Raw genomic sequence first — 17936 nt, 5'->3', positions numbered from 1 at the left:
TTGTGGGGTATAAATAAAGTGAGGCGGAGGCTCTAGGTGCGGCCGCCATGTTCTCTGTTTGTCTTTGTCTTGTGTGTCTGTTCATTCTCCACCACCCCCGGCACGGGCCCCAACATGTGGGAGCTAGGCTATGAGAACACAAAGGCATAAGAATGATACAGTGGACTTTGGGGACTTGCGGGGGAAGAGTGGGAGGGGGCAAGGGATAGAAGACTACAAATATGGTGCAGTGTCTACTGCTTAGGTGATAGATGCACCAAAATCTCACAAATCACCACTAAAGAACTTAGTCATGTAACTAAATATCACCTGTACCCCAGTAACTTATGGAAAAAAAATGTATATGTATTGTGGATCTAGATAAAGCATAATCATCTTAAAGTTGGATAGCATCTTTGGAGACCATCAAGTCCAAACTCACTTTTTACAAGTGCAGAAAATGTAGCCTGAAGGAAGTACATGACTGTTGTAAGATTTACCCACTTAGTGAGTTAGGACATTGAAACCTGTGTTCTTGCTCCCAGTTTGATTTTCTTTCTGACACATTTTACTCCCTTCTGATTGGACAAGTTTGAAAATCCTTTGAGAATTTTCTTTTCAAATCTTTATCTTTTTAGGAAATTGGAGATCTACTGTATCTTTTAGCACTCTGACAATTCACAAGTGTCACTTTTATACAGTTATAAACTTTATTCAGTTAACATTTATTAATCTGGGCACGGTGGCTCACATCGATGGTCTCAGCTCTTTGGGAGGCCAAGGCAGGAGGATTGTCTTGAGTCCAGGAGTTCAAGACCAGCCTGGGCAATATAGTGAGACCCTGTCTCTAACAACAACAGAAACATTTATTATGCCAGATACTAGTTTTATAAAGGCTAATAAGACCAAAATCCCTGCCCAAAGAATTTGTGTTACCTAACAAGAGTGACTGTGTAGTCACAAAATTAAGAGTGTGACTTTAATAAAATTAAGGTGGAGAAAATGTTGACAAAAGCAGTCAGGTATTTGATATAAAAATGCACATGTGGTTCTCTAGCGTTCTCACAAACATGCCTCAAGCATTCATTAGCCTACTGGTTTACCCCTCAACATACACCTGATCTAATTCTACAGTAATTTCTCTATAACTTGTAAAAGACCTTACGAGGCGCTATTTGACATAAACATTGGATAATACAAATTCCATATTTCCAAGAATGTAATCATTGTTGGAAGCCAGATTGAGTTGCTGGTATCCACTGTTCTTATCTGAACAGAAGGGTAGAAGAACCTTCAGATTGGTGACAGGTAGAAGAGGGTTCATTTTGCTATTGTCTACTTTTGTGAATGTTTGAAAATTTCTGTAATAAAAAGTTAAAGAGGAAAAAAGTCATATTTCTTTTTGTCTTCCATTCATTCAACAAATATTTGAGTATCTATTGTGTATTTATTGAGTAACTACTGTCCTAGGCTGTGCTGTCTAATGTAGTAGCCACATGTGACTGTTTAGATTTAAATTTTGATTAATTTAAATAGAATAAAATAAATGGTTCAGCTCCTCAGTCACACTAGTTATATTTCCTTTTTTTTTTGAGACAGAGTCTCGCTCAGTCGCCCGGGCTGGAGTGCAGTGGCACGATCTCGGCTCACTGCAAGCTCTGCCTCCCGGGTTCACGCCAATTTTCCTGCCTCAGCCTCCCAGCCTCCCGAGTAGCTGGGACTACAGGCACCCGCCACTACGCCCCGCTAGTTTTTTTTGTATTTTTAGTAGAGACAAGGTTTCACCATGTTGGCCAGGATGGTCTCGATCTCCTGACCTCGTGATCCACCTGTCTCAGCCTCCCAAAGTGCTGGGATTACAGGCGTGTGCCACCGTGCCCGGCCACACTAGTTATATTTCAGGTGCTAAGTAACCACATGTGCTAGTTACTATTGTATTGGACAGTGCAAATGTAGAACATTTCCATTACCACAGAAAGTTCTCTTGGAACTGTTAGAGACTGGAAGAAAACAAAGTTCCTGCCCTCATGAGCATTCTTTGTAGCTTAGAGGTGAAATGAAACAGGGAACTACATTGTGACAAATGCAGTAGAGAATGATGAAACTGGGTATGGTGAAAGCGAGCCCTAGGATAGGGAAGTGATGGTTATTGTTTTAATTTAGGATGTTTCGGAGATAAAGATATTTGAGCAGAGACCTGAGGAAGTGACAAACAGAGCCATGCAGTTGTCTGGGGGAAGAGCATTAGGGACAATGGGGATGGCAAGTGCACAGACTCTGAGGCAAAACAGAGGCTAGCATGTTCCAGGAAAATCAGGGAGGCCAGAGTCATGGGAGTCAGTGGGGGAGTAGGCAAGAAAGAGGATGGTAGGAGAGGAAGTCAGAGGTAATGGGAGGCCAGGTCCTGTGGGACCTTGTAGGCCACTGTAGCACTCTGATGTGGCTGAGATGGGAAACTACCAGAGGATTTTGAATATAGAGGAGTAATATGATTGGACTCATATTTTAAAAGGATCACTGATGGCTATGTTAAGAGTAGACACAAGAGAATAGGGGGCAAGGTGGCAGACAGGGGACCAGTTAAAAGACTCCCGTGATAATCCAGGCAAGCGATGGCAGTGGCTTAAACTAGGGTGGTTTTGGAAGAGAGAAGTGGTTGGATTCTGGATTTATGTTGAAGGTTGAGCTGACACAGGATTTGCTGATGGATTGTATGTGGTATATGAAAAGAGAGTAATCAAGAATGACTATTAAGGTTTTTGGCTTGAGCAGTTGGAGGGATTAAGTTGCTATTTACAGAGTTGAGAAAAAAGTGAGAGAAGCTAGTTTGGAAGATAAATCAGGAGCTTGGTTTTGGTTACATTGTCCCCTCTTCCCAAGCCCTGTGGACCTATGTTGGCTTTATTTTGGTTACAGATTAGTTATATTGTTTGTGATACTTCTGTCACATTCATGTGGAGTTGTTGAGGAGTTACATATATATTTTTGGAGTTCATGGGAAGATCCAGGCCGAAAGTATAAATTTGCGAGCCATCAGCATATAGATTGTATTTAATACCATGAGACTGAATGAGATTACCTAGAAAATGAAGGTAGAGCGAAAAAGAGATTTGAAGCCCACGTCTTGGAACATTCAAACATTTATAGACTGGGGAGATGGGAAGGAGCAACAGAAGTGATGAAGAAGGAGCAACCAGTGATGTAAGAGAGAATAGAGGAAGAGTGATTTTCCAGGTTGCCTGTAAAGAAAGTGTTTCAAGAAGGAGGAGATCACTTGAGCCCAGGAGTTTGAAGCTGCAGTGAGCTATGATCACACCACTGCACTCCAGCCTGGCTAACAGAATGAAACTCTGTCTCTTACCCACCTCCCACAAAAAAAAAAAAAAAAGGTGAAGTCAGTATTATCCTGATACCCAAACCAGACTAAAAGATCTCAAAGAAGAAATTACAGGCCAAGCACAGGGGCTCACGCCTGTAATCCCAGTACTTTGGGAGGCCAAGGTGGGAGGATTGCTTGAGCCCAGGAGTTTGAGACCAGTCTAGGCAACATAGGGAGACCCCGTCTCTATAAAAAGCAAAAAAACTATTCAGGCATGGTGGGCCATGCCTGTAGTCCCAGCTATTCAGGAGACTGAGGTAGGAGGATCTGCTTGAGGTTGGGAGGTTGAGGCTGCAGTGAACTGTAATTGTGGCACTGTACTCCAGCCTGGGCAACAGAGCAAGACCAAGAAAAGAGAGAGAGAGAGAGAGAAAGGAGAGGGAGGGAGGGATGGAGGGAGGGAGGGAAGAAGGAGAAGGAGAGACAGAAAGGAGAGAGAAAAAGGGAAGGGGGGAGTGAAGGAAGGAGGGAGGGAGGGAATGAAGGAAGGAAGGATGGAAAGGAAGGAAGGAAGGAAGGAAAGAAGGAAGGAAGGAACAAAACAAAAACAAAAAGGATTACACACCATGACCAAGAAGGATTTAGCCCAGGAATGCAAGGTTAGTTTAACATCAAGAATCAATTAATGTAATATAACATATCAGTAGAATATGGAAAGAAACCATATGATCATATCAGTAGAGACAGTAAAAGCCTTTAACATCTTTTCATGATAAAAACATTTTTAAACAACTAGGGATAGAAGGAAACTTGCTCACCTGATAAAAAGCATCTGTGAAAACAAATAACATCATACTCAGTGACCAGAGACTGAATGCTTTCTCGTAAGATTAGGAACAAGACAAGGATGTCTGCTCTTGCCACTTATTCAGCATCGTACTAGAGGTTCTAGCCAGGGCAGTTAGGCAAGAAAAAGAAAAGACATCCAAATTGGAAAGGATGAAGTAAAACTATCTTTTATTTGCAGATGATATGATCCTGTATATAGAAAGTACCGGCTGGGCACGGTGACTCATGCCTGTAATCCCAGCACATTGGGAGACTGAGGCAGTCAGATCAACTTCAGGCCAGGAGTCAAGACCAGCCTGGCCAACATAGTGAAACCCTGTCTCTACTAAAAATACAAAAATTAGCCAGGCATGGTGGTGCACGCCCGTAACCCCAGCTACTCGCGAGGCTGAAGCAGGAGAATCGCTTGAACCCTGGGAGGTAGAGGTTGCAGTGATCCATGATAGCACCACTACACTCCAGTCTGGGCAACAGAGGGAGACTCCGTCTCAAAAAAAAAAAAAAGGTATTAAAGAAGCTACCAAAAAACTACTAGAGCTAACTAATAAATGAATTCAGCAAAGTTGTAGGATACAAAATGAATGCACAAAAAAATCAGTTGTGTTTCTGTATACCAGCAATGAATGACCTAAAAAGGAAATTAGAAAAATGATTCTATTTACAATAGCATCTAAAAGAATAAAATACCTAGGAATAAACTTAACTGAGAAGATGAAATATTTAACACACTGAACATTGTAAATATTGCTGAAAGAGCCAGCGCTGTGGCTCACGCCTGTAATCCTAGCACTTTGGGAGGCCGAGGCAGGCGGATCATGAGGTCAGGAGATCGAGACCATCCTGGCTAGCATGGTGAGACCTCATCTCTACTAAAAACGCAGAAAATTAGCCGGGCATGTTGGCGGACGCCAGTGGTCCCAGCTACTTGGGAGGCTGAGGCAGGAGAATGGCATGAACCCGGGAGGTGGAGCTTGCAGTGTGCTGAGATTGCACCACTGCACTCCAGCCTGGGCCACAGAGTAAGACTCCATTTCAAAAAATACATGTATGTGTGTGTGTATATATATAGCTGAAAGAAATTAAAGACCTGAATAAATGGAAAGCTGTCCCATGCCCATGGATTAAAGACTTAACATTGTTAAGATGACAGTACTCCTCAAATTGATCTAAAGCTTCAAAACAATCCCTATCAAAATTCCCGTTGCCCTTTTTCTTTTTTTTTTTTTTGCAGAAATTAGCAAGCTGATTCTAAAATTCGTATGGAAATGTAAGGACCCAAAATAGCCAAAACAATCTTGGAAAAAAAACAAAGTTAGAGCATTCACACTTTCCAGTTTCAAAACTTACCACAAAGCTCCAATAATCAAGACATTGTGGTACTGGCATAAGGCTAGGCATATAGATCAATGGAATACAATTGAGAGTCCAGGAGTTAACCCTTACATTTATAGTCAATTGACTTTCAACAGGAGTACCAAGACGACTCAGTGGGCAGAAGAACATGTTTTTGTTTTGTTTTTTAACAAGTGGTATTGGAGCAACTGGATATACACATGCAAAAGAATGAAGATGGAGCCTTCCCTCACACCTACACAAAAGTTGATTTACAGTGAATCATAGACCCAAATATAAGAGCTAAAACTATTAAACTTTTAGAAAAAAAAACAGGCATAAATCTTCATGCTGCAGGCAGATCCAGTAAGACGAGGGCTGAGAGAGAATTGATCTTGGTTTTAGCAATGTGGAAGCCATTGGTGACCTTGACAAGAACTTTTTTTTTTTTTGAAACAGAGTCTCACTCTGTCACCAGGGCTGGAGTGCATTGGGGCTCACTGAAACTTCTGCCTCCCAGGCTCAAGTGATCCTCCCACGTCAACCTCCCGAGTAGCTGGAACTAAAGGCGTGCGCCACCACACCTGGCTGATATTTGTATTTTTAGTAGAGACGGGGTTTTGCCATGTTGCCCAGGCTGGTCTCACACTCCTGATCTCAAGTGATTTGACTGCCTCAGCCTCCCAAAGTGCTGGGATTACAGTTGCGAGCCACCACATCTGACCAACAAGAGCTCTTTTGGTAGAGTGGTGGAGGGGGTTCAAGAGAGAATGGGAGGAGGCCGGGCATGGTGGCTCATGCCTGTAATCCCAGCGCTCTGGGAGACCAAGATGGGCAGATCACTGGAGATCAGGAGTTTGAGATCACCTTGGGCAACATGGCAAAACCCCATCTCTACTAAAAATACAAAAAATTAGCAGGGCATAGTGGCATGCGCCTGTACTCCCAGCTACTCAGGAGAATCGCTTGAACCCGGGAGGTAGAGGTTGCAGGGAGCCAAGAGAGAGCGCACCACTGCACTCTAGCCTGGGCGACAGAACGAGACTCCGTCTCAAAAAACAAAAAAGCCAGGCTTTTTTTGGTGGCTCCCACCTGTAATCCTAGCACTTTGGGAGGCTGAGGCAGGTGGATCACTTGAGGTCAGGAGTTCAAGACCAGCCTGGCCAACATGGTGAAACCCCATCTCTACTAAAAATACAAAAATTAGCCAGGCATGATGGCGGGTGCCTGTAATCCCAGCTACTTGGGAGGCTGAGGCAGGAGAATTGCTTGAATCTGGGAGGCCGAGGTTGCAAGAGCAAGAATGAGAGGAAATAAATTGGAGACAGTGATTATAGACAGCTTTGAGGAGATTTGCTGTAATGGGAATAGAGAAATGGGACAGCTGCTGGAAGGTTTGAGAGAGAGTTTTAAGATAGGAGATATATTTTGTATGTTAATGGAAATGATCCTGTAGAGAGGTAAAAATGGGTGTTGCAGGAAAGAGGTAAGAATTGCTGGTCAGTACACAAGTGAAGAGGGGTTGGTGTGATGGATAGAGGGAAGGCAGGACGTGTGAGTATAGTTGCAGGGAGGTAAGAGGTGAGAGCACGTGCAGAGTCCTCATGTGAGTGCTTTTATGTTATTTTATGACATTTTTTATCAATGAAGGAGCCAAGAGTGATAAGATGTAGGAGGAGATGGAGGTTTGAGAAAAGAGAGGGTAAGAAAAAGTTACCTCAGAGAGTGAATGGACTAGGAAAGCGTAGTTGCACTGTCAGGTAGCCGAAAAGACCCACAGGTTACTGGTAATGATATGAAAGTGAGGCCAGTTTGCAAGATCTGGTCTTTCTCTCACCACATTCATCCATGTGGATGCAGGTACTGAGATTTAATATGGCTTGGGGTTTTGCCACAGAAGTACAGGTAAATAATCCCTTGCCAACAATTCCAAGATTAAAAATCTGAAAACTCGTAGTTTTTGTTTGTTTTGGTAAGTTTGGCAAACTGTTGTGGTGGCAGCACCTGATCTGAATGAGTATAAAGCTATTTATAGGCTTTATTTATCAGATTTATGTGGGAATATATATTTTGCTGCAGAAATTTCGTGTTTGACTTTGGGGTGCTGCCCCAGACTCTGCGGACGCATTTATGACATATGCAGTGTATTACCTTTCTAAAATATGAAACGTTCTGAATTCCAAGATACATCTATCCCTAAGGGATTGTGGGTCTGTATGACAAAGGGACAGCTTGCAGGGGAGTTCAGGGTGTATATCAGGGGTGATTATCCTGATGGATTCTGGAATCTCATTCACCTGGGTAAGGAGGGAAGTGAGCACAGGACGAGAGGAAGAGGGATGCTGAAAAGGTGACAGGATTGATGGTTTATTGATTCTGGTGGGGCTGAAGAATTATTGGCATCTGAAGGCTAGAGGGAGAATGCTGGAAATATAGGGAGAGATTTATTTCAGCTGGGCTTTTGGTTCTTAAGGGACATAATCACAGAATACAAGTTAGTACTACCTTTTCAGTTTCTTACTTGTGAATTCTTCTCTAGTTCAGAATGACTTCCTCTTTATTCTTTAAACATAAATGACATATAGTAAAAGAAACCTTGCTAAATAAAGAACGCTAAAAAATAGTAACTGAGCTGGTATCCGAGAGGATCTATAACCCTTCTTCCTGCCTTTATTGTAAATGGAGGGTGAGGTACACACCAAGACATCCATCTAGTGACCAATGGGCAGAATTTTTGAAGTGGGAGCTCTTGGAAAATCTAAACAACAGCACCTTCCGTACATTCTTACTTTTAGTATGGATTGGAAAGCATGGCTTGCTGGGTACAGTGGCTCACTCCTGCAATCCCAACACTTTGGGATGCCAAGATGGGAAGACTGCATGAACCCAGGAGCTTGAGACTAGCCTGGGCAACATAGTGAGACCCCCATCTCTATAAAAAAAAAACAGTAAAAAAATTAACCAAGCATGGTGGCTTGCGCCTGTGGTCCCAGCTACTCAGGAGGCTGAGGTGGGAAGATCACTTGAGCACAGGAGTTCAGGGCTGTACAGTAAACTATGGCTGTGCCACTGCCCTCCAGCCTGAGTGACAGAGCAAGACCCTGTCTCCAAAAAAAAAAAAAAGATTTCCTTAAATTTAAAAAAGAAAAAAAGAGGGCCAGGTGCGGTGGCTCTTGCCTGTAATACCAGCACTTTGGGAGGCCAAGGCGGGTGTATCAGCTGAGGTCAGGAGTTCAAGACCAGCCTGACCAACATTATGAAACCTCATCTCTACTAAAAACACAAAATTAACTGGGCATGGTGGTGCATGCCTTTAATCCCAACTACTAGGGAGGCTGAGGCAGGAGAATTGCTTGAACCCGGGAGGCTGAGATTTCAGTGAGCTGAGATCACACCACTGCACTCCAGCCTGGGCAATAAGAGCAAAACTCCATCTCAAAAAAAAAAAAGAAAGAATTGCATAAGTCAGTCACTTAGTCCTTGTAAAATTTCTTTTATTTGTTGGAAACAGAAAAGCAAATTGGCAAGAAGTTCTTTAGCATTCGAATTGCTTAATTCTTACTCTGTCTTCACTCATCAGGGCCTAATACTGATAGTGATTTACTTACACTTCTAGTTAATAATTAGACATTGGGAGACACTATATATCATGCCTACTGGAATATATGGGGTCTGATGAGAAAGTTTTCTGTGTTGACTAATAAATTTTAACCCAAATGGCCAAGCTTAGTGAAATATTATGGCCTTTGAGGTATTTTAGGGCTTGTGCTGAGAAAATAGTACTGCTTTATTCAATGAATGAATTTACCCTTTCTTCCAAATCATAGGCCTTATTAGCACTAGCTCCAGAGTGGAGGCATGCTGCAACACAGAATCAAAAAGTGGAAAAACTAATCAAATCCTTAAAGACCGAGGGCAGTGAGGCAGAATTAGGCTGACTTTTTCAGTGGTAGCCTCTAGCTATACATTCTATTTGAGTAACCAAAGGTGGACTATTTGTAACTTTAGTATTAAGATGCTTCTTAGACCTTATTCGCACATCCTGATTTCCTTTCATTCTTCCCTGTATTATTCTTGTAAATATTGCACTTCCCCTTGCAAAAGGTGGCTGCTTTTCATGCTTGTTGACAAGATCTAGCAGACTGCTTGCTACTTGACTCTGGTTTTAGGAATATTATTTTGAGAGAGGGTCTCACTCTGTCACCCAGGCTAGACTGTAGTGGTACAGTCATAGCTCACTGCAACCTCACACTCCTGTGTTCAAGCTATCTTTACACCTTAGCCTCCTAAGTAGCTAGGACTATGGGTATGTGCCACCATACCTGGCTAATTTAAATTTTTTTTTTTTTTTAAGAGACAGGATCTCACTATGTTGCCTAGGCTGGTCTCAAACTACTGGCCTCAGGTGATTCCCCCTGCCTCAGCCTTCCAAAGTGTTGGGATTACAGGCATGAGCCACTGTGCCCAGCCCTTAGAAATATTATTGAATGATCACTGTATGCAAAGGCAGTGGTGGAGTTCCAGGTATTTGGGTGAGAGTTTCAGTCAGATGTATCCCCTGTCTGCAAGAAGCTTATAGTCAGGCAAGCAAGATGACATAAACATTAATAACCAAAATGCTTGGTGAGTGTGTATCGAAGAATTCAGAAGAGGGAGAAAAGTAATAGTTTCAGGGAATTAGAAAAGGTTCCAGGGAAGAGGACATGGCATTTGATCTGGGCTTTCAAAGAAGGATAGCCAGGATTTTAGATATTCTGAGGTTGGGAGGAGGCCTTCTATATAAAGGAATTGTGTAATCAGGGGATTGTGGGGGAGCTGAAGGTCAGGGAAAGAGAATCGCAGATAGTTCAAACAGAATAAATGATAAAGGAGAGGATGACTTTTGCTCCAGTTTCTCATGGTCTAGTTTGGAAAAGTCCTGTAACCAATAACATACGTTTAAAATGTATGACCTACCATTTTTGTGGATTTTCTTTACTTGTTACATTTTTATCTTTTCACTCTTATTTGTTACCTATGTTTGAAAATCAGTAGAAAGGAAAATTGAATTATTATACTTGTTTGTTAGCAGCTGTGGCAATTTAGCTGTGGAAGATTATTTATTTTACCCTAAATGGGGTTTAGGGATTATCTATGAGCATGATCTGATGTTCACCATATTTCTGTTTATTGAATACTAATGTTTTACTGAGTGCTTTACTTTTATCATCTTTTTAAGTCCCAAAACAACTTTGTGAGGTATAATTACCACTTTATAAGATGAGGAAACTGAATCTCAGAGAGCTCAAGAAACTTGTCTCAAACTACACAGGTAGTAAAGGGCAGAGCTGGAATTCAAGACAGGTAAATCAGACTCTTTGGCAGATAGTTACACTTAGATTGAACTGTGCAGTACACACTTCACAGAAGAGAAAATTCATACCTAGAAGCATTAGATCTTAGAGAGTGGGAGATGGAAACCTGTAACTGGTATTTGGCAAGCCTATTTCATAGATAAAAGATATTTAAATAGGAAACCCTGTAACTAGGCTGGGCATGGTGGCTTATCCAGTATAATCCCAGCAGTGTGGGAGGCTGATGCAGGAAGATCACTTGAGGCCAAGAGTTCAAGACCAGCCACGGCAACATAGACAGACCTCATCTCTACAAAAACTAGAAAAAATTAGCTGGGCATGCATGCCTGTAGTCCCAGCTACTCCGAAGGCTAAGGTGGGAACTTGGAAGGTCAAAGGCACAGTGAGCTATGATCATGCCACTGCACTCCAGCCTGAGCAACAAAGCAAGGCCCTGTCTCTAAAACCACACAACTGTAACTGAAATTAATTCAGACCTTTATTACAAAGATGTCAAGACATCTGTCTTGCAGTAAAAGGGCCAACTTAAAGAGACTACAGGAAAGGTTAAGGGTTGGGGGGGGTATAGGGGAAGCACCAAAGATGTACTTGTTCTCATTTCCTGAGAAGAACTAACTTTTTCCTTTAAGAAATGAGACACAAGAGGGAGCGTAGATCTGTATCATTTTAATAGTCAAATAATGACTTTAAATAGTTAAATGGCTTTTTTGTTTTGGTTTGGTTTTTGGGTTTTGGTTGTTTTTGAGATGGAGTTTCAATCTTGTTGCCTAGGCTGCAGTGTAGTGGCGCAATCTCGGTTCACTGCAACCTCCACCTCCTGGGTTCAAGTGATTTTCCTGCCTCAGGCTCCCAAGTAGCTGGGATTACAGGCATCTGCCACCATGCCCGGCCAACTTTTTTTTCTTTTTTTGTATTTTTAGTAGAGATGGGGTTTCACCATGTTGGCCAGGCTGGTCTCGAACTCCTGACCTCAGGTTATCCACCCACCTCGGCCTTCCAAAGTGCTAGGATTACAGGTGTGAGCCACTGTGCCTGGCCCCAGTTAAATGTTTTTTGTTTGTTTTAAATTCAAGTACTCTTGGAATGGGGGGCAGGGGGAAAGGATAATTCTCATCCACTTAAAACCATCCAGGTTTGTTAAATAGACCAGTCTATGTGTTTGTTGTGTAGGTCACCTGGCCTATGTAAGACTTGTGAGAAGAATATTGTGTGGGGAAGTCATTTCATTGAAAATGGCAATGGCAAAGGTATGTTCAAAAACAACTGACGAAAAATAGATAGGTTTCTCTATTCCTAGGTAGATAATAGTACCCTGGATTAGAGCCAGGTTATTGTATATTGACTCCTTTTGTGTAAAAACACTGAAACGGTATGTGTGTGTGGTGGGAGAAATGATAAAGCAAACACAAATTTGGTATTTTCTCTCAGAAATAATTGTTTTCTGGCCAGGCGTGGTGGCTCACGCCTGTAATCCCAACACTTTGGGAGGCCGAGGCAGGCGGATCACGAGGTCAGGAGATCAAGACCATCCTGGCTAACACGGTGAAACCCCGTCACTACTAAAAATAAAAAAAAATCTAGCCGGGCGTGGTGGCGGGCGCCTGTAGTCCCAGCTACTCGGGAGGCTGAGGCAGGAGAATGGCGTGAACCCAGGAGGTGGAGCTTGCAGTGAGCTGAGATCGCGCCACTGCACTCCAGCCTGGGCGACAGAGCGAGACTCCGTTTCAAAATAATAATAATAATAATTGTTTTCCCCTCTGTGTATATATGAAGCTCCTTCAAGGGGCCCCTGCAGGGGATGGAGTGGCGATTGTGTTCAGATGGAGTCTCTGCTCTCACACGGCACACAGTTAGCAAGGGGAGGAAGTAGATGTTCATCAAGGAGTCTATGAGTGCAGTGTATAGTGAGAACAGCAAAGGTATGGTGCGTGTGTGTGAGTGCAGCTGTGGTTAAGAAAGGTTTCCCTCAGGAAGAGATGATGAAGCGGAGATTTAACAAATGAGTAGAGGAGGAGGCATGGGAGGTCAATGGCTATGGAAGCCTGTTCCCGCAGTGCATATGCAGAAACAGCCTCTAGTGCGAGGCATTAGCATTTCACAGAGCATTTCACGTACAGAATGAAGCCTGGTGGGACTGCAACACAGAGGCGGAAGGTGGGTTAGATTGGAGAGGTAGACAAGGGACCTGGTGGTAACCCTGTTAAATGTCCTGACACATTTGCTTTTTGAAAATACTACTCTGAGTACAGTGAGGAAACAAAAATGAGGAGGGACAAGAGTAAATAAGAGGAAATCATTACACTGCCTCAGGTGAGACCATGTCTCTTTTATTCTTGTTTCTCCAGTGTACTCAAAAAATATGTATGAGGGCCGGACATGGTGGTTTACGCCTGTAGTCCCAACACTCTAGGAGGCCAAGATGAGTGGATCACCTGAGGTCAGGAGATCGAGATCAGCCTGACCAACATGGAAAAACCCCATCTCTACTAAAAATACAAAGACTAGCCTGGCGTGGTGGCGCACGCCTGTAATCCCAGCTACTCGGGAGGCTGAGGTGGGAGAATTGCTTGAAACCGGGAGGTGGAGGTTGCAGTGAGCAGAGATAGCACCACTGCACTCCAGCCTGGGTGACAGAGCGAGACTCTGCCTCAGAAATAAAAGGGTGAACGAAGATGATAGTACTGGGTGGAGGCAGTGGAGATGGAGAAAAGTGGACAAATTCGTGAATATAAGACATGAGATAGATGAGATATTGGATGTAAGGGAAGAGGAATTTCCAGGGATAACTCTTAGGTCATTGACGCCTTGAGAACAGAAGGAAGTTCTTGGGGGAAACCCTGTGGAATGAGAAGAGAAGATTGGAACTGAGTCGTGAGGAGTGGCGGCATTTAATGACTGGCTAGAAGGACTGGCTGAATGTGGAGTAAAGGTAGAGAAATGCCTCACTGATACCAAGAAAAGAGTGTTTCAGTGAGGTGAGAACGTCCAGTGTCAGTTGCTGCTTCGAGAAGTCTAATAGGACAAGTAGTGCCAGATGCCCATTAGACACGGAGATCTTGAGACCTTCGCACAGGTTGTTTGAGTAGCATAATGGAAGCAGAAATATTAGGTGTTGGAACTGTTCGTTCGGCAGTGAATGGGCAACGTGGAGTGGGAACATGTAGTTGGGGAGTGGGTCATTTTGTGCCAATTTTGTACTATAGGCATGTATAGTAATTCCTTCCCAACTATTTGAAATTGTAGTATATGCAGTTTATTTTTTGTATGCCTCAAATATGGTGTATAAAAATTGCAAGTGACTTCTTTTGGGGATAACTTTTTTTTTTTGAGTTGGAGTCTCACTCTGTTGCCCAGGCTGGAGTGCAGTGGCGCGACCGTCTCCCGGGTTCAAGCGATTTCTCCTGCCGCAGCCACCCTAGTAGCTGGGATTACAGGCATGTGCCACCATGCCCAGCTGATTTTTACTAGAAACAGGGTTCACCATCTTGGCCAGGCTGGTCTCGAACTTCTGGCCTCAAGTGGTCTGCCTGCCTCGGCCTCCCAGAGTGCTGGGATTACAGGCGTGAGCCACCACGCCCGGCCCTTTTGGGAATAACTTGAAAGACTAGGGAGCTGAGAACCAAAAAAGTGGTAAGAACCAAAAAAGTGGTAATACAAAAATAGATACATTTTCACTAAGAATTCTTGTGAGAGAGAGAGAGAATTCACAGGAAAAGTAAACTCAATCCTTTGCGTCTGCTTTTGTATCCCCCAATGAGGCAGTTTGAGGAACCCTGACTCAGCGAGGCCAAGTTAAGTTTGATAGAGGGTTGCCCCAAGCTTTTTCCATCTCTAGCGTCTGTGGCTATGAACTGTGGAAGCCTAAAAGGTAGGAATCAATAACTCTGGGTCACAAATTCAGAAAGCCAAGGAATATGTGATCATAAAGCCAAAATGCTTTTAAAATTACTTGGTTTTTCAACAAGGGTGCCAAGACAGCTCAGTGGGGAATAGTCTTTTTAACAAATGGTATAATTGGATGTCCACATGTAAAAGAATGAAGTTGGACCCCTCCCTTACACTATATATAAAAATTAACTCAAAATGGATCATAGACCTAAATATAAGAGCTGCGCTGTTAATTATAAACCTCTTAGAAGAAAACATAGGAGTAGAGCTTCATGACCTTGGGTTGGGCAGTGGTTTCTTAGATACAAATCAAAAATACAAATGACAAAAGAAAAAATTGGACTATATCAAAATTAAAAACGTTTCTGCTTCAAATGATACTATCAAGAAAGCGAGAAGACATTACAGGAGGGAAATGAATAAGGGACTGGTATCTAGAATATGTAAAGAACTCTTACAGCTCAATAACAAAAAGACAAATAACCTCATTTTAAAATGGGCAAAGGGTCTGAATAGACATTTCTCCAGTGAAGATATACAAATGGCCAGTAAGCACAGGAAGATGCCCTGCATCATTAGCCATGAGGGAAATGCAAATCAAAGCTGCAATGAGAATGTATCATACCTGCTAGGATGACTGTCAGTCAGTGTTTACATTATTATTACTAAGTAAATGTTATTCTCAAGTGTCTTAGTCTGTTCTGCATTGCTATGAAGGAATACCTGAGAATGGGTAATTTTTGAGGAAAAAAGATTTCTTTGGCTCACTTTTCTGCTCCTGGGAAGATTGGGCTTCTAAAGTGGAAGCCTCAGGATGCTTCTGTTCATGAAGGAAGGCGGAGGGGAGCTGGCATGTGCAGGGATCATGTGGCAAGAGAGGAGGCTAGAGGACTGAGGCATGCCAGGCTCTTTTCAACAGCCAGCTCCCGGGCTCTAATAGAGCAGGAACTCACTCCCCACAACTAAGGGAGGACTTTCATCTATGCATGAGGGATCCACCTCCATGGCCCAGACACTTTCCATTAGGTCCCTCCAACATTGAGAGCAAATTTCAACATGAGGTTTGGAGGGGACAAACATCCCAACTATAGGAGCAAGCGCTATATTATGATTACATTTTTCTTACAAATTTGTTTTTTCCTAGAGCTAATAATGCCTGTTTTTCTGTGTAACTATTGCTGTTTTTCCCTGTGTACTCCACATGCCTTGAATATATAAAATAACCTATCCTTTTGCACCTCCCTTCTGCTTTTGCCCCTTTGAGACCTCATCCTAGAGCTCTCTGGACTCTTCTGACATGTGTGCACACCAGGCCTGCTGGCTGTGTTCCTGGGACTTGCCTTTGCTTCTTCCCTGAGTTAGACCTCTCTTTTCTAATATCTTATGTCTTGATTTTTGTATACTCATTTACTGAAGTACATCTTCCTGTGAAAGAGTATATAGAAAGTAAATTGTTGAGTCCTTACGTGTTCGAAAAATGCATTTATGTAACTCTCATTATACCTGGTTAATAATTTGGCTGAGGAGGCAGAGGCTGCAATGAGCCGAGACTGCACCCCTGCACTCCAGCCTGGGTGACAGAGCAAGACTGTCTCAATAATAATAATAAGGCAGCTGTATATGGAATTTGAGTCTGGAAGTCATTTTCCATAGAATTTTGAAGGTACCTTGCTGTCCTCTGCTATCTGCTCTTGCTATTGAGATGTGTTTTCCCATTCAGATTTCCATTCTTTAATATGTAGCGTGACTGTATAATTTATGATCAAAACTGGGACATGTAAGGTGCTAGCCTCACAGCATATTAGGACAACAGGTATAAACCGGGACTTTCCTGGTAAACTGGGACATATGGTCACCCTGTTTATATGTAACCTATTTTTTCTTTAACTGCTTAGGATCTTCTCTTGACCTCTGGTGTTCTATATCTCATGATCACGTGTCTTGACAAAGGCCCTTTTTTATTCATTGCACTAGGTCTTTGCAGGTGTATTCCTCTTCTTTCTACGATTTTGGAAAATTTTCAGTATTGCTTCAAACATTTTCTCCCAACCTTTGTTTGTTAGATGTTTGACTTTCTGGATTATCCTCTAAATTTTTGTCTTGTCTTGCAAATAAACAAGGGGATATTATCTTTTTGCTTTTTGGCTTTCTTTTTGTTTTATATCAGAGATTTTCATTCATTTATCTTTAAGTTCTTCTGTTGGATTTTTAAAAATTTTCTGTTTAGTGTTTAATTTTTCATTTTAGTCTTTTTCACAGCATCCTGCTCTTATCAAAGTATACCCTCTCCCACTTCTGGGATATTCATTGTAAGTTTGGAGTTTTTTTTCTCCTTTTTAAGCATTTACTTTGTTCTCTGCATTGCTTCCTCGAGTCTCTTTTCTACTTGTTTGGTCTCTGCATGAGGATTCCCTCAGATGCAGGTGATCCTTAACTGTCTGTTCATATTTAAGAGTAAAGCATTAAAGTTTATTATTTGGAATCTCTGAAACTTGGGCAGAGCTTTTTGGCTTCTTTAAATATAATTATGTTGTGAATTGACGTCTTTGTTAGAGTAGCCTTGGATGTCAGAATCTGTATTTGTTTGCTTTGTTTTGTATATATCTGTTTGTGCTGCTACAGCAAAATACCACAGATTGGGTAATTTTAAAAGAACGGAAATTTACTTCGCACAGTTCTGGAGGCTGTAAAGTCCAAGAACAAGAAGCTGGCAGTTTCTGTTGTCTGGTGAAGGCTGCTCTCTGCTTCCAAGATGGTACCTTGATGCTGAATTCTCCTGAGGGAATTCACATGGCAGAAGGCAAAAGGGACAGACTTCCTCCATCATGCCCTTTTAGAGGGATGCCTAATCCCATCCACAAGGGCAGAGCCTGCATGACTCAATCACCTCCCAAAGGCCATTCCTTCCAATACTGTTGCATTGGAGATTAAGTATGTTCAACATATGGATTTTGGGGGACACATGCAGAAGATCATAGCAACTTCAAAATCTAATTTTGGCGGTGGGAGGGCAGACACCATCCAGTTTCTTCCAGAAAAGGCTCCTCTGCTTTCCTACCTAGGAAATTATAGAATGGGCTCATAGCTTTCTACAAATAAGGTGGGAGAAAGGGAGAGGTTTCAGAGATTAACATAGAGCTTTTCCCTTGTACCTCATTCCAGCCTTCTTTGCCTAGTATCCTCTATTCTGGAACTTCTGTGGTTCAGTTTTTCCA

General features: G+C 42.5%; 1 protein-coding gene across 1 annotated transcript in view; it reads left to right on the top strand.

The window, feature by feature from the left end:
- Window positions 1-17936, top strand: part of AATF (apoptosis antagonizing transcription factor) — a 108603-nt gene that overhangs the window by 53857 nt on the left and 36810 nt on the right. The window lies entirely within an intron of this gene.

Source organism: Colobus angolensis, unplaced genomic scaffold (genome assembly GCF_000951035.1).
Source record: "Colobus angolensis palliatus isolate OR3802 unplaced genomic scaffold, Cang.pa_1.0 Scaffold37, whole genome shotgun sequence".
NCBI lineage: Eukaryota > Metazoa > Chordata > Mammalia > Primates > Cercopithecidae > Colobus > Colobus angolensis.
This window is presented reverse-complemented; position numbering and strand designations above follow the sequence as displayed.